Below are 13,915 nucleotides of genomic sequence, written 5' to 3'. Positions count from 1 at the left end.
CAGATGAAATCAAAATTACTAAATCTAACATCCATTAGCAGAGATTACAACAAAAACTAAAAAAGAAACAAAGAAAATTGCTAGAAAATAGTACACATCATATTCTTCCAAGTCAGTACAACATCTTACTGCATACAATGCAATGTACAACAGAAGTAATTCTCTGTAAGGTAAAGAAATGCAAGTTCTTTTTCCCCACTTAATAGTATTTTTTCCAATTACATGTAAAGATAGTTTTCAACTTTCATTCTTGGAAGATTTTAAGTTCCAATTTTTTCTCCCTCACTCTCTTTCCTCCCCCCCCCCACCAAGATGGCAAACAATCTGATATAGATTATACATGTACAATTCTGTTAATATATTTTGACATTAGTCATGTTGTGAAAGAAGAATCTGAACAAAAGGGGAAAAGCACAAGATAAAAACAGAAACCAAGAAAATTGAAAATAGTATATATACTTCCATATGTAGTCAGATCCTGTTGTTCTTTCTCTGGGTGTGAATAGTATTTTCCATTATGAGTCTTTTGAAAGTATCTCAGATCATGACGGTATCACTGAGAAGAGCTAAGTCTGTCATAGTCGATCATTGTACAATGTTGCAGTCACTGTGTACAATGTTCTTCGGGTTCTGCTCACTTCCCTTTGCATCAGTTCATGTAAGGCTTTCCAGGCTTTCCTGAAATCTGCATGGTCATCATTTCTCATAGCACAATAGTATTTCATCACATTCACAAATCACAGCTTGTTCAGCCATTTCCCAACGGATGAACATTCCCTCATTTTCCAGTTCTTTGTTACCGGAAAAAAAAATCTGCTCTAAATAGTTTTGTGCATGTGGGTCCTTTTTATGATTTCTTTGGGATACAGACCTAGTAGTGGTATTGCTGGGTCAAAATGCAGTTTGATAGTCCTTTGGGCACAGTTCCAAATTACTCTCCAGAATGATTGGATCAGTTTATAATCACCAGCAATTTCTTTTTTAAATATTAGGGATAGATAATGGTTTTGTAGTACTAATACTTCTACTTAACGATTACAGGATGGGTCAGGAACATATCTATGAATTCTAGGGTCAGTGTATAGTACAATTTTTGACAGGGATAATTGTCAAAATTCTAGTCAAAATAGAAAAAAAAATTGAACACAAGAAGTACAAGACAAACATAAGTGAGACTTCTCATGTATCCCAGCAGCATTAGATGAAAATTAAATTTAAATGCAGTCTACTCTGCTCTCAAATCTTGATCATTTGATGCAGTTTCCTGTGAAAGAATACTCAGAAGGCATCTTCTTAAACCAAAACCCCACTATTTTTGGTGGTGGACCCCTCACAGTAACTGGGTCTGCATGGGTCTGATAACCAATGACTAACCTTGGAGGATGTCCTATCCTTTCTTCGTATGTTTCTCCTGTAGGTGTAACATTATCTCTGTTTTCTCTGAGATAATTTCCATTTTCTCAGAGATCATCTCTGTTATCAGTAGTCCATATTGATATCTTATCTGCTTTAGCTCTGACATTCACAAAAGCTCCATACACATCACTGCAGTCTTCAAATGAGTTCCCAAGAAGGCACAGCAGCATCTCTTGCCAAAAGAGATGGAGGTCACTTCATCTCTGCTGCTCATTAAATGTAATTAGCCACCATCATCCTTCTTTGTTGTGCTTTTGGTTGTGTCTTCCCATACAGGTTCAAGCCCATCCTTAAAAAGTGTGAATTCAAAAGCAGGCATTAAATAACTAGACAGACATTGTTGTATAAAGGCCAGGAGTCCTTCATATTATCAAACTTAGAGATCAGACAAAGGCTTGCTTGCCAAGTTTGGCTCTTATCATTTTTCAAAAACCAGAGTTCCCATCTGTTCTATAGTGAATGTTTCTCATAGCAATCAGGGGTGGCAAGCTCTTGGGTCATTTCACTTTTTTCTCTTCCATAGGTTGAGGATGAGAGTAGAAGTGGTGATGGTTTCCAGGTCCACGGTTACCATTTTAGATCGATCCAATGAATGGTTTATTTATATAGCTCTGAGGGGTTGAGCCTCTCCTGGTCTGGCCAGTTTAGGAGAAAAAGCAAACCCTGAGAAGAAAAAGCTACAGCACATCCCTGAGATGTACGTGCTTAACTTTATCCACACGTGTTCTCTTTCCAATTACTGGCTTAATCTTCACTGGGCCCAACCTTTTGGATTCTGTTGCCTGGTCTGTTGGCCAATTCTGCTCTCAAGTTGGGGGTTTTAATTTCCCAAACCACTCAGGGTACTTGACATTTGTTCCCATTTAATTTACTCTCGGTACTTTTAACCCAGCATTTAAATCTATGGATTACTTTGAGTCTTTATCATTTCTTTGATTTAATTAAAAATATTTCATGACTACTATGAGACTAGTTCTCTCACTTAGAATTCTGCCATCTGTCCCAGCTATGTCTTTTTCCAGGCTTTTGGTCAGATACCAAATGGCCCACTTGTAGGATAGAGTTCCATCGCCTCATCCCAGGGAACTCTCTTCCGGCCAGTTGGGACCATTAAGGAACACTTTTGGGGTACAACCACCCGTGTATCCACCCAAGTGGCCATATCTAAGCACACATCTTCCCATCTTGATACAAGGACATCAGGGGAAGAAATGTTCAGAAAGGAACCTTCCGACATTTTATAGAAACCTGTTTTGGAATGCTCTCAGCAAGGGTAAGACGGAGTCATAGCTGCTAGTCTCCTGGAGAATGGGCTCAGGAGCCGCTGAGTGAGAAGCAACATCTTTAGTACTGAAGGCATATGGCCTGTTTCCAGTTCATGTCCCCCTGATTGGAGTCATGGGTCTTACACAAGCTAGGGTGTGCTCTGTTGGAGGTCATATAGAGCTGATAGCACCATATAAGGAAACTGGCTTTCCTGCTGGCAGCCATTGCCAGGGACGATAGTTTTCTGGAAAACCATTCATCACACGTATTCTTGATTAAAACGATCCTCTGGCCAGCAGGAACCAAGGCTTCGGGGCACAGAAGACTAGTGATTAGGCTGTAGTTTCAGAAAGTACTCTAACTTCTTGGGTAAACACTAATCCTACCTAGAACATTCAAAGCATTTTCATCATTATAACTCCTTTATATGGAATCTTCTAAAAGTCTTAGTACAGTTTTAAACTTAAACTGAAAGGAAATGGGATACAAGTAGAAAAGTGAGACCGTCACTGATCTCGGGGATGAGCTTAAGCTTAAAGGCTGCACTAAGACTTTTGGGATATCCTCCATAGCACTTTAAAGTCTGTGACCCTGTAAAATAGGTACTAAGTAGGGGGTTCTTACGTTTTGGTATGTCCCGGATCCCTTTGGCAGGCTGGCGAAGCCCACGGGATCCTTCTCAGGATAATGTTTTCAAATGCAAAAGATAAAATATTTAAGAAGAAAAACAATTATGTTGAAATAGAGTTAACCAAATCTTTTTTGATACCTTCATGGTACTATTAGCCCCACTTTACAATGGAGGATGTTAAAGCTCAGGGGGTTAAGAGATTTAAGAGATTTGCATATACTCAATGAACCCTCCTAGAACTCAAGCCCCAAGTGTCTTTCAACTCCTGAAATCAAACCTTTGACAGTACAAATGGGAATTCATCTGCAAACTCAGCCCATAGGAATAATCACAGCTAACGGTTATATGGTGCTTTTACATTTGCAAAATGCTTTATGAACATTATTGCATTTGAACTCGGGAATTATTATGCCTCTTTTACAGATGAGAAAACTGAGGCATAGAAAAGAACAGGACTGATCACACAGAAAATAAGTATCAGAAGCAGAATTAGAACCCACGTCTTCAATCCCAAATCCAAGCACTTTGGCCAGTATACCAAAAGAGAAATGAGAGAATAAAAGGGAGAGCATTGAGTTGTTTTTTACAGTTATGACCTCATTTGGGGATTTCTTGACCGAGGCATGGAGTGGTTTTCCATTTCCTTCTCCAGCTTGTTTTACAGATGAGGAAACTGAGGCAATTAAGGTGAAGTGATTTGCCCGGGGTCACAGAACTAGTCAGTTTCTGAGGCTGGAGTTGACCTAAAGAAGATGAGTCTTCGTGGCGGATGCGTTAACCCACTGCAGTGCCCCTTAGCAGGAGAGAGGTAGTAGGAAATGAAGGGGCTCCCAGTGTAACATCAGGGAGTTTCTTTCTTAGGAACATTACTCTGAAGGCGATGCTTTCAAATGAATTTTTAATATTAACAACCGCTTACATATTGCATGTTTTGGTAATGAAGTTTTAATTAAGAATATAGAGAGTCATTCTTCCTTGAAATTAGGATCTTAGATGTGGAATGAGAAAGAGGCTTAGAAGTTATCTAGCTCATTTTATAGAGACCTGAAGAAATGCAGGGACTTGGCCAGGATCCTACAGGTAGCAAGGAGTTGAGCTAGAGTTTAACTTCAGATCTCATGTTTTTAAGTCCAGTGCTGCTGGCAGTGAAAAGGGGTAAGGGAAAAAAGCTTGGAATAAGGATATCTTGTTTACAAGGGGGATGACCGGAGGTAATTCCCTCTCTTTGGGCCTCAGAATCCCCATTTATAAAATGGCTGGGTTGGATTAAGTCAGGGAGCCGGGGTCCTTCCAGCTCTGATGTGTGAGGCAGCACACAAATACTAGCAAATGACCAGAATCTGTGTTCATCCACTAGGTGAAGGAAAGGTGACCAGTGAGGGCCCAAATCCAGGGAACTACAGCCATTCTGTTGACCACAAACACACGGTAGTTATTCCCATCTTTTTACTTTATATGGAACTTCATAGCATCACAGGTCTAAAGCTGACCTTAAAGGTCATTCAGTATACTCTTCCATTTTATAAATGAGGGAACTGAGACCCAGAGAGCTCAACGGGTTTGCTCAAGGTCATACAGTTAGTAAATAGTACAGGCAGTACTTGAACCTCAGTCTTCTGACTCCAAATGTATTATGCTTGCTCCTGCACATTGCCCCTAAGGGTGCCATGGAAGTTTCAGTGGAACCCCTGAAGTAGACACTACTACCAAATGGCTTGAAAGCCGTTTTTTTTTTAAAAGCCTACTGTGTAACAGATTTGCTTCTTTGACTGACTTCCAACAAAGAAAGCAGATACTTAGAGGTGTGATTCCCTCTGCAGCCCCTTTCATCTCTCCCATTCTCTGGCTTTTCATTTCAAAGCTATTGATTAGAAGATGAAAAGGGAGCTCTCTGAGAATCATGGGTATTTTCCTCAAGCTGACCCTTTGTAGGCACTCTGGAGAGAGCCACCAGACCCAGATTGAAAGAACTGGTTCCATGGTCATGTGAGGTACGCCCACGATGGTCCCAAATCCCAAATATCTCTGAGCCTCTGGACAGGCAGCAGCAGGGGAGGTTTCAGGACTGGGCTTACCATGAAGGTCTTTCCTTCCCAGATGGATTGTTTGGGAGTAGGTGAAGAGAGCCATTCTCTGACCCATTTCTTACCCAGTCTTAATCAGTGATTGGAGGCGGCTTCAGTACAACTCAGGCCTGTTGAAGAACTTCACTTAAAAAGGCCCTGGTCTCCCACTGCATCCGGGGCCGTCTCCCATCATCCTGATCTGTACCTGGCCACTGGCCCCAGATGTCTCTGAAGGGGAAAGGGAGGCCAGTGACCTTGGCCAGCCTCCCTCAATCTAATCCAAATCACTTGTTAGCCACAGCATCGCCTCCCTGATGTGATGGTCCTCTTTCAGAACAAAGGACGAACAACAGGTGGTCAACACTGGCCCAATCCCTCTAACTGAGGTACAAACAGTTCCTATTGGTGGTAGAGGCTCATAGAGATACTACCAGGGAAGGAGAACATGGTCACTACTGTTCAGGCCTGGTTAAATTCTCTATGTTACTGACCTGGGGGAAGGCTTGTTTGCCCCCACAAAGATGATACAAGGATTCTAGGATTTCATAAACCCCGCCCCACTGGGCAGTAACACCCAGTGTAGAGCATAGATCATTAGACTTAATGTCTGAGAAGCTCTTAGGTTTGAATCTTAGCTCTTACATTCACTCCTGGGAGATCCTGGTCAAGAGACCATAGTTTTAGAGGCAGAAGAGATCTCAAAGATCATCTAGTTCACTCACTTTTATATAGAGATGAGGAAACTGTGGCTCAGAGAGATCAACTTCCCTATTCACAAAATTGGGACAATTATACTCATCTCCGTGTGATCCTGGACAAGTCACTTAACCCCAATTGCTTTGCAAAAAAGGAAAAAAAAAAACAAGAAAAAAGAAGGTTGCAAGAGCTACAGGGTTGGGATGGAGAAAGGCAAAGGGGAAAGCTCCCCAAGCTTGGAAAATAGAATAGAATAAATCACTCACAAGCAGAAAGAAAGAAAGAAAGAAAGAAAGAAAGAAAGAAAGAAAGAAAGAAAGAAAGAAAGAAAGAAAGAAAGAAAGAAAGAAAGAAAGAAAGAAAGAAAGAAAGAAAGAAAGAAAATGCTCATTGAATGAATGTGCAAGTGAATGAATGGATGATAGTACAACAATAGAGGGGAGCAGCTAGGTAGAGCAGTGGATAGAACACCAGCTCTCAAGTCAGGAGAACCCGAGTTCAAATCTGGTCTCAGATGATTGAAGTTTACTAGCTGTATGAACTAGCTGTAGTAACCCTGATTGCCTCACAAAAAAATGAAATAAGTAAAGGCTTATTAAACGAATGTATGAATGAATCAATGAATGAGAGTACAAAAAAGTATCACAGGTAGTAGGCATCATAAACCCCTGACCATGATCTTCTAAAATCAAGCCTAGTGCTGCTTGGATATTTGACCCCTTTTTGTGAACATTTATAGATATGAAAAATCTCTATCGAAAGAATGCCAAGTTGTAAGACCGATGGAGATATTGCTGGGGTTTTTTGAATGTAACAAATTTAGCATCTTAGCTAGGGTGGGTGGGCAGGGGCTCTTATAATCGCTCCTGATTTCATCGAGCAGTATTAAAGAAAGGAAGCGACTGAATCCTCCCGACATTTCCATCTGATGTACTAACTGCAATTTCTAGAGGTGAAAGTTTTCTTTATGAAACCATTTTTAAAAGTTGCTTAAAATAAAGGTGTTGAATGTTGATGCAAACAGCAAAATGTGTGCTAACAACCAGTCTGTGTGGTATCATCTGGGAACTTTTTCTGCTACACTTAGTCAGATTGTGACTAAAAAGCAAAGCTCTTGCTTGATGTTCAGCACCCTTGATTTTCCAGAAACGAGGTGACTGGTTTATTGTAGCGTATCACAGTGAGCATGGATGGCCCTTTATTGATGGAGCTTAGGACAGAGGAAAAAGCAATGGACTTGGAATCACATGACTTAGCTTTGGGTCCCCATTCTGCCATTTGCTAACAAACAAGTTTCCTCATCTGTAGAACGGGGCTACAGGGTGAGGAAAGTGCTTTGTGTGAAGCAGCAGAAACGGCCCCAGAATTGGAGCGTGAGGGCTTAGGGTGAAACTCAGCCATACCTGCACTGTGTCATCTTGGGGAGGTCATTTCCTTACCAGTGCAGGAGGTTTGGCTTCTTTTGTAAAATGTCAGGTTTAGCCTAAATGAGAAAACGGTCCTTCCAGCCTTAGAGCTGTGGGTCTACAAAATGGGAAACATCAGGCCACTGTGACCTGACAGGGAAGGGGTGTGGCCTTACTGGAGAGATGAGTGTTGAGGCATGCCTTTGATACTCACTGCCTGAGTCAACCTTGGGTAAATCATTGAAATTTTCAGTAACCCCATAAGTTACAAAAGAGAAAAGGGGAAGGAAGGAAGGAAGGAAGGAAGGAAGGAAGGAAGGAAGGGAGAGAAGGAGGGAGGGATAGAGGAAGGAAGGAAGGAAGGAAGGAAGGAAGGAAGGAAGGAAGGAAGGAGAGAGGGAGGGAGGGATAGGAGGAAGGAAGGAAGGAAGGAGAGAGGGAGGGAGGGATAGAGGAAGGAGGAAGGAAGGAAGGAAGGAAGGAAGGAGAGAGGGAGGGAGGGATAGAGGAAGGAAGGAAGGAAGGGAGAGAGGGAGGGAGGGATAGAGGAAGGAAGGAAGGAAGGAAGGAAGGAAGGAAGGAAGGAAGGAAGGGAAGGGAGGGATAGAGGAAGGAAGGAAGGAAGGGAGGAGGGAGGATAGGAGGAAGAGGAAGGAAGGAAGGAAGGAAGGAAGGAAGGAAGGAAGGAAGGAAGGAAGGAAGGAGAGAGGGAGGGAGGGATAGAAGAAGGAAGGAAGGAAGGAAGGAAGGAAGGAAGGAAGGAAGGAAGGAAGGAAGGAAGAGAGGGAGGGAGGATAGAGGAAGGAAGGAAGGAAGGAAGGAAGGAAGGAAGAGAGGGAGGGAGGGATAAAGGAAGGAAGGAAGGAAGGAAGAGAGGGAGGGAGGGATAGAGGAAGGAAGGAAGGAATGAAGGGAGGGAGGGAGGCAGGGAGGGAGGATTTGCTAAACATCTATTATGCCAGGAAGCACACTAAGCACTTTACAAATATTATTTCTACTGATCCTCACAATAGCCTGAGAGGTAGGTGTTATTATTGTCTCCATATTACAGAAGAGGAAACTGAGGCAGGCAGAAGTTAAGTAGACATGCTCAGGGTCACACAGCTAATAAGTGTCTGAGCTTTGTGCTCAGGTCTTCCTGACCTCAGGCCCGGCCTTTCATCCCCTGTGGCAGCCTGTTGACCTGGACTAATAGAGAGAATTTCCCACCTGTGGTTTAAAAACTACAGATCTGGACCTCAACCCCATTCCAGCCCTCTGATAACTTAGCACTGGAGCCCTATGGGCTTTCCGAGTCCCCCTTTAACTCTGTTCTTTGGCACTTGCTACCCCAGACGACTTAGAGAGAGAAGTCTTGCTAGAGTGAATGGCTCTCTGAGGAGGAAAGGCCAGAGGCCTCTGTAGCTGTTAACTTCTGACAGGACTGAGCCCGCCCTGGGAGGGACTGAATCTTTAAACTTCAGGCTGCTGCAGCCTTTGGGTCAGAGATGCTGAGACCTGACAGCAAGGCCCAGCAGAGAACACCGGGGGGCTGCCAAGGACCTTAGGAATCCTGAGGGCCACCAAGGCCTGCTGTTGGAGAGGCAGAAAGAGGCCTGAGAGTACAGACAGAATTCACGAGGTTGGAAAGGAAGCTCATGGTTGCCTCCCAGGCTGATGCCCTTTCTATACTACCACCATGGTGTTCCAGAGGCCTATTGGATGCCTGGGGGGGCTGCCATTCTCTTTAGGAGTCCAGCTTCTAATTGTTTACTTATTAGACACCCCCAGTGCACTTTGACTAATTGATTTTTCTTCTCTCCTTCCCTCCCTCTGTCCCTTCATTTCTCCTTTCCTTTTTCCCTCCCTCTTTCCCTCCTCCCTCCCTCTTTCCCTCCTTCCCCCCTTCCTTCTTTCCTTCATCCCTTCCTCCCTCCCTCCCCTCCTTTCTTCCCCCTTTCATCTTCTATAACTTGCTCCTAATTTGGGGTCATCATCCCAGCATCTGCTGGGACATTTTGTTGGGGAGCCAGTGGCCCTAACATGTCACTGTGTCCTCTATTGAGTGGCTCTTTGGGGCGGAGCCAGCTCTTGGCTCAATTGGGGAGATGATCCAACTGATCTTTGATCCCCTCTCCTTCCAAATCTAGGTCTGGATTTCTCACGCTAATGATAATAACAGCTCGTGCTTTGTAGCTCCCTTCTGTGGCTTTAGCGAGACTTTTCCTCTACGATCCAGCCTGTTTCTTCCATCACAGAGGATAGCACTCCATCAGCCACCTATTCCCCAAAGGCTTCAGGGCCTTTGGGGGAGGAAGGGCCCTCTCCATGTGTGTGAGGATCTCAAATCTCCCCCTCCCCCTCCCCCACCCTTGGGACTAAACATAATCATGACCTGAGAGGTCATCTAGTCTAATTCATTCATTTTATGGAGGTACCTTGGCAGCTAGGTGGTGCAATGGTTAGAGCTCTAGACCCAAAGTCAGGAAGTTGTTATTTAATCATTTAGGTCACATCTGACTCTGTGACCTCATTTGGGGTTTCCTTGGTGGAGACATTGGAGTGTATGTGCCATGTTCTTCTCCAACTCATTTTATAGATGAGGAAACTGAGGCAGGGTAAAATGACTTGCCCAGGATCACCCAGCTAGAACATGTCTGAATCCCATCCGAACTCAGGAAGACAAGTCTTCCAGACTCCAGGCCTGGTGCTCTGTGCACTATTGGCACCACCCTAGTGGTTGAAGTCCTGAAGGAAGACTTCAGTTCAAATTCAGCCTCAGCCACTTACTGTGTGATTCTGGGCACTTATCCTTTGTCTGCTTTAGTTTCCTCCTATGTAAAATGATGATAATGATTGCCTTTTCCATCCCATGGTTATTGTAGAGCTCAAATGATGATATTCACAAAGTAGTTTGCCGATCCTAAAGTAGTACAAAAATACTAGCCATTATTACTACAGAGGAGTCCCAGGGAAGGGACTTCTTAAGGTCACACAGGTAGTCATTAGAAGAGCCAGGATTCAAAGCCTGAGCCTCTGACCCCAAAGACCGCATCCTTCCCATTGCACCACACTACCTGCAGCTGGGCCCACCTGGCTTCCTCTTGCATCACCACTGACCAATGCTCTGTGATTTTTGACAACTCTCGGACTTCAGTTTCCTTTGATACACAATGAGGTGTTTGGATTTCCTACTCTCTGAGGTCCCTTCCAGTTCCAACAGATCTCTGGTTTGTTTTAAAGCATGGGCTAAACGGGCTAAAAACATGGCATTTTAATTACTTAATTAGCCATAGGGATAGGATTAGGACCCGGGACTTCCTAGGTACAGGGAACACACCAATGAGGGAGCTCTCATCCAATGCAGGCCAGTGCCATCTCTGCAGCCAAAAGCCTCAGTCAGCTTCATGGGGCAATGAGGGGTCAAACGCCTCCGTCAGCCACGTGCCAAAAGCCAGGATGCATCAGAATCAGACCTTCAATCCAGATCTTCCTGGTTCTCAAGGACAGCTCTCTATCCATTGCACCAGGCCAGGTACTACGCCGTGACGTCCAATTCTATCCAGGTGGCGCTTATGATACGTTATCTAATGGCCCAAGAGCACCTGTCTCTACCATTTCATCTCCGATCATTTGAGCAATCTTAGAAAAACTCGAAATCAGAAGGGATTTTGAGGATTGTTTTTCTTTATTATCATCTTCCAAAATACTCTACAAATCTTATTAAAGCACATCAGCACAACGAACCACAGCTGGTGACAGGAAGGACCACATATACATAGAAAAGAGCAGACAAAAGTCTTGGTTGATTGTCTTCACGGTCCGCTTCCACCCCTCCCACCCTATCCCAATTACAAAATACTTTAAAGAACAATTACAAACATATCTGTTCGGTATCATAGAAAACGAAATTAAGATTCATCTGGAACGCCAAGGTTTTACATGGAATGTTTCGATATGTACAAGTTGGCTTACTCAAGCCCAGATGGATCACCAGCTTGGGTCAACTGAGTCTGAGTTTCTTGGACAAAGATTTTCCAAGGACACGGCTGACTTCGATTTTAGAATTATGCAGCAAACCAATGAGGCTTTGGGCCCTCGAGAGCCTTGAGTCTCAGATCTGGCAAATCCTCTGAAGGTAAGATGACAAGCCAAAACCATTGGTGAAGTCCCAAGGGAAAACAGGGAAGAAGCTTTAGGCTGCTGCCCCCTCCTACCCCCAAGCTGCCCAGTGTGGAGCTCACTCTGATTTTTCCAAAGAGATTCTATGCCCACTATAGAGATAAAGAATGGAAGTAAAAAATGAACCTGAATACAATCATTTAGACACCATTGATGTCTACTGAGCTGTTTCCACAGGTAGGACAGTGGTTTCCAGCATGTGTTGCATGAGAGCAGCTGCCCTTATGAGTCACCGGATTCCCTAACCCACTCCAGCTTAGGCTTGGTTTGGGCCTTCAAAAGTCCTTGGTCTGATACAGCAAAGTTTCTTAAACTGTTGAGTTGGGACTCCACAACTGAAGTTGGGAGTCACGAAATTATGCTATATTACCAGTCAATGTTTGATTTGCATACCTATTTCTATAACCTATATGCCCCAGGATCACATAAAAAGTTCTGGGGTGTGAAAAAAAGTATAAGAAACCCTATGATATACCACCAAAGAGCCACTTCAAGTCTATGGGTTGTCAATGGGGATAGAAGGAGGTGAGTTCTGAGAAAGAGAACATCCCCTGTTCATTAAACAGGCATTTATCTGGTGGCTACCAGGCACTAGGTGATGGGAAGACAAAGAAAAAGGCCAGTCTCATTCATGTTACCGGACTAGCACTCATCCCATCTTCTCTTTCCATTGCTGATGTTACCACTAATCCATCGAGTCAGGATCGATTATTCACCCACCAGTGGAGAAGGCAAACGGAGAACTAGAACAAAAGCCTAATGAAACTGTCATCTCTGCTGAGTGACAAGAGACATCCTTGCCACCCAGAAGAAAAAGGGTCACCTGGTATTCCAATCCCAGCATCCGACTGAGAATTTTGTCTGCCCTGAACAGAAATAAACGCGATTTGGCTGAATAGCATCCAATCTATGAGAGAGCAAAGAACTGAAGCAGATGGTTCCTGACATCAAAGTGCTTCCTGCGCTCAGTCTCAGGTTTTCTCTTTGCTTGCTCCATTTTTGTCAAATCTCACTTTTGTAGGGGAGGACAAGGGGGAGGAAGAAGGGACTGGAATTGACCTAACGTTCAACAGCTCTTCTCTAACTTGCTCAGGACAGTTTCCTGAGCCCTGTTTGACACCAAATATAATCCATAAAGAATGGAGAAAAAAAGGAATAATAAATAATAGACCCCAAACCAGTGTCAACTACAATGCTCATTTTAAGATTTTCCTCATGAAAAGATGGTTTTAAACATTTTATCTCTGAAATTATCTGTAAAGTCAGCCTCAACTTACTATTTGTTTATAAATCACATCAAAGATGTAAGTACATCTAGCCTACAGATAAAGGCTTTAATTCCCACTTTTGCCCCAGTGACCCCTCTCCACTCCCTTCTCCACTGCCCCCAGTGCTTCTTTCTGTCTCTGTAAGAAGAGTGAATGTTACTACCTCCTACTTATTAGGATCAGCTAATGGGACAGAAAAGGAAAATGATAAATGTTGGAGGGAATGGGGGGGGGAATGAGAAATTAACACTCCATTGGCAGAGTTGTGAACCGATTCCTCCCATTTTAGAGCAATTGGGAACTATGTCTGAGGGACTATGAAACCCTTTGATCGATACCAATACTGGGTCTGTATCCACAGAGATACAAAACAAAAAGGGAAAGGACCTGCACGTATAAAAATACTTATAGCAGCTCTTTTCTGGTAGCGAGGAATTAGAAATGGAGGGGATATCCATCAACTGGCTGAATAAATTGTGGTTTGCGATTGTGACGGAATGACATTTGCTATGAGAAATGAGCAGGATAATCTCAGAAAAATCTAGAGACTTCCATGAGCTGATGCAAAGTGAAATGTACTGTGTACAAAGTAAGAGCAATATTGTAAGATAATCAGCTGGGAATGACTTAGCTATTCTCAGCAATGCAATGATCCAAGATAACTCAGGACTTATTATAAAAATGCTTTCCATCCCCAGACAAAGAACTGATGCTGTCTGAATACAAAATGAAGCACACTTTTTAATTTTGTTTTTCTTCAGGCTTTTTTTTTTTTGGTCTGTGTTTTCCTTCACAATAGGACTACGAGGGAAATATATTTTGCATGACTATACACGTATAACTTATATTAAATGGCTTGCCTTCTCAATGAGGGCAATGGGGAGGGAAGGAGGAAGGGAGAGATTTTGGAACCCAAAGTTTTAAAAATAAATATTAAGAATTTTGTTTATATTATAATATTAAGAATTTATAAGAATAATAAAATGCTAAAAAAAAAAAGCCAAG

General features: G+C 43.1%; 1 pseudogene; it reads right to left on the bottom strand.

The window, feature by feature from the left end:
- Positions 1 to 1,293: 1,293 nt before the first annotated feature.
- On the bottom strand, positions 1,294 to 10,570 carry LOC111718503 (annotated as a pseudogene).
- Between the last annotated feature and the right edge of the window lie 3,345 nt (positions 10,571 to 13,915).

This window comes from Sarcophilus harrisii, chromosome X (assembly GCF_902635505.1).
Source record: "Sarcophilus harrisii chromosome X, mSarHar1.11, whole genome shotgun sequence".
Taxonomy (NCBI): domain Eukaryota; kingdom Metazoa; phylum Chordata; class Mammalia; order Dasyuromorphia; family Dasyuridae; genus Sarcophilus; species Sarcophilus harrisii.
Note: the sequence above shows the minus strand (reverse complement) of the source record. Positions and strands in the feature narration are given on the sequence as shown.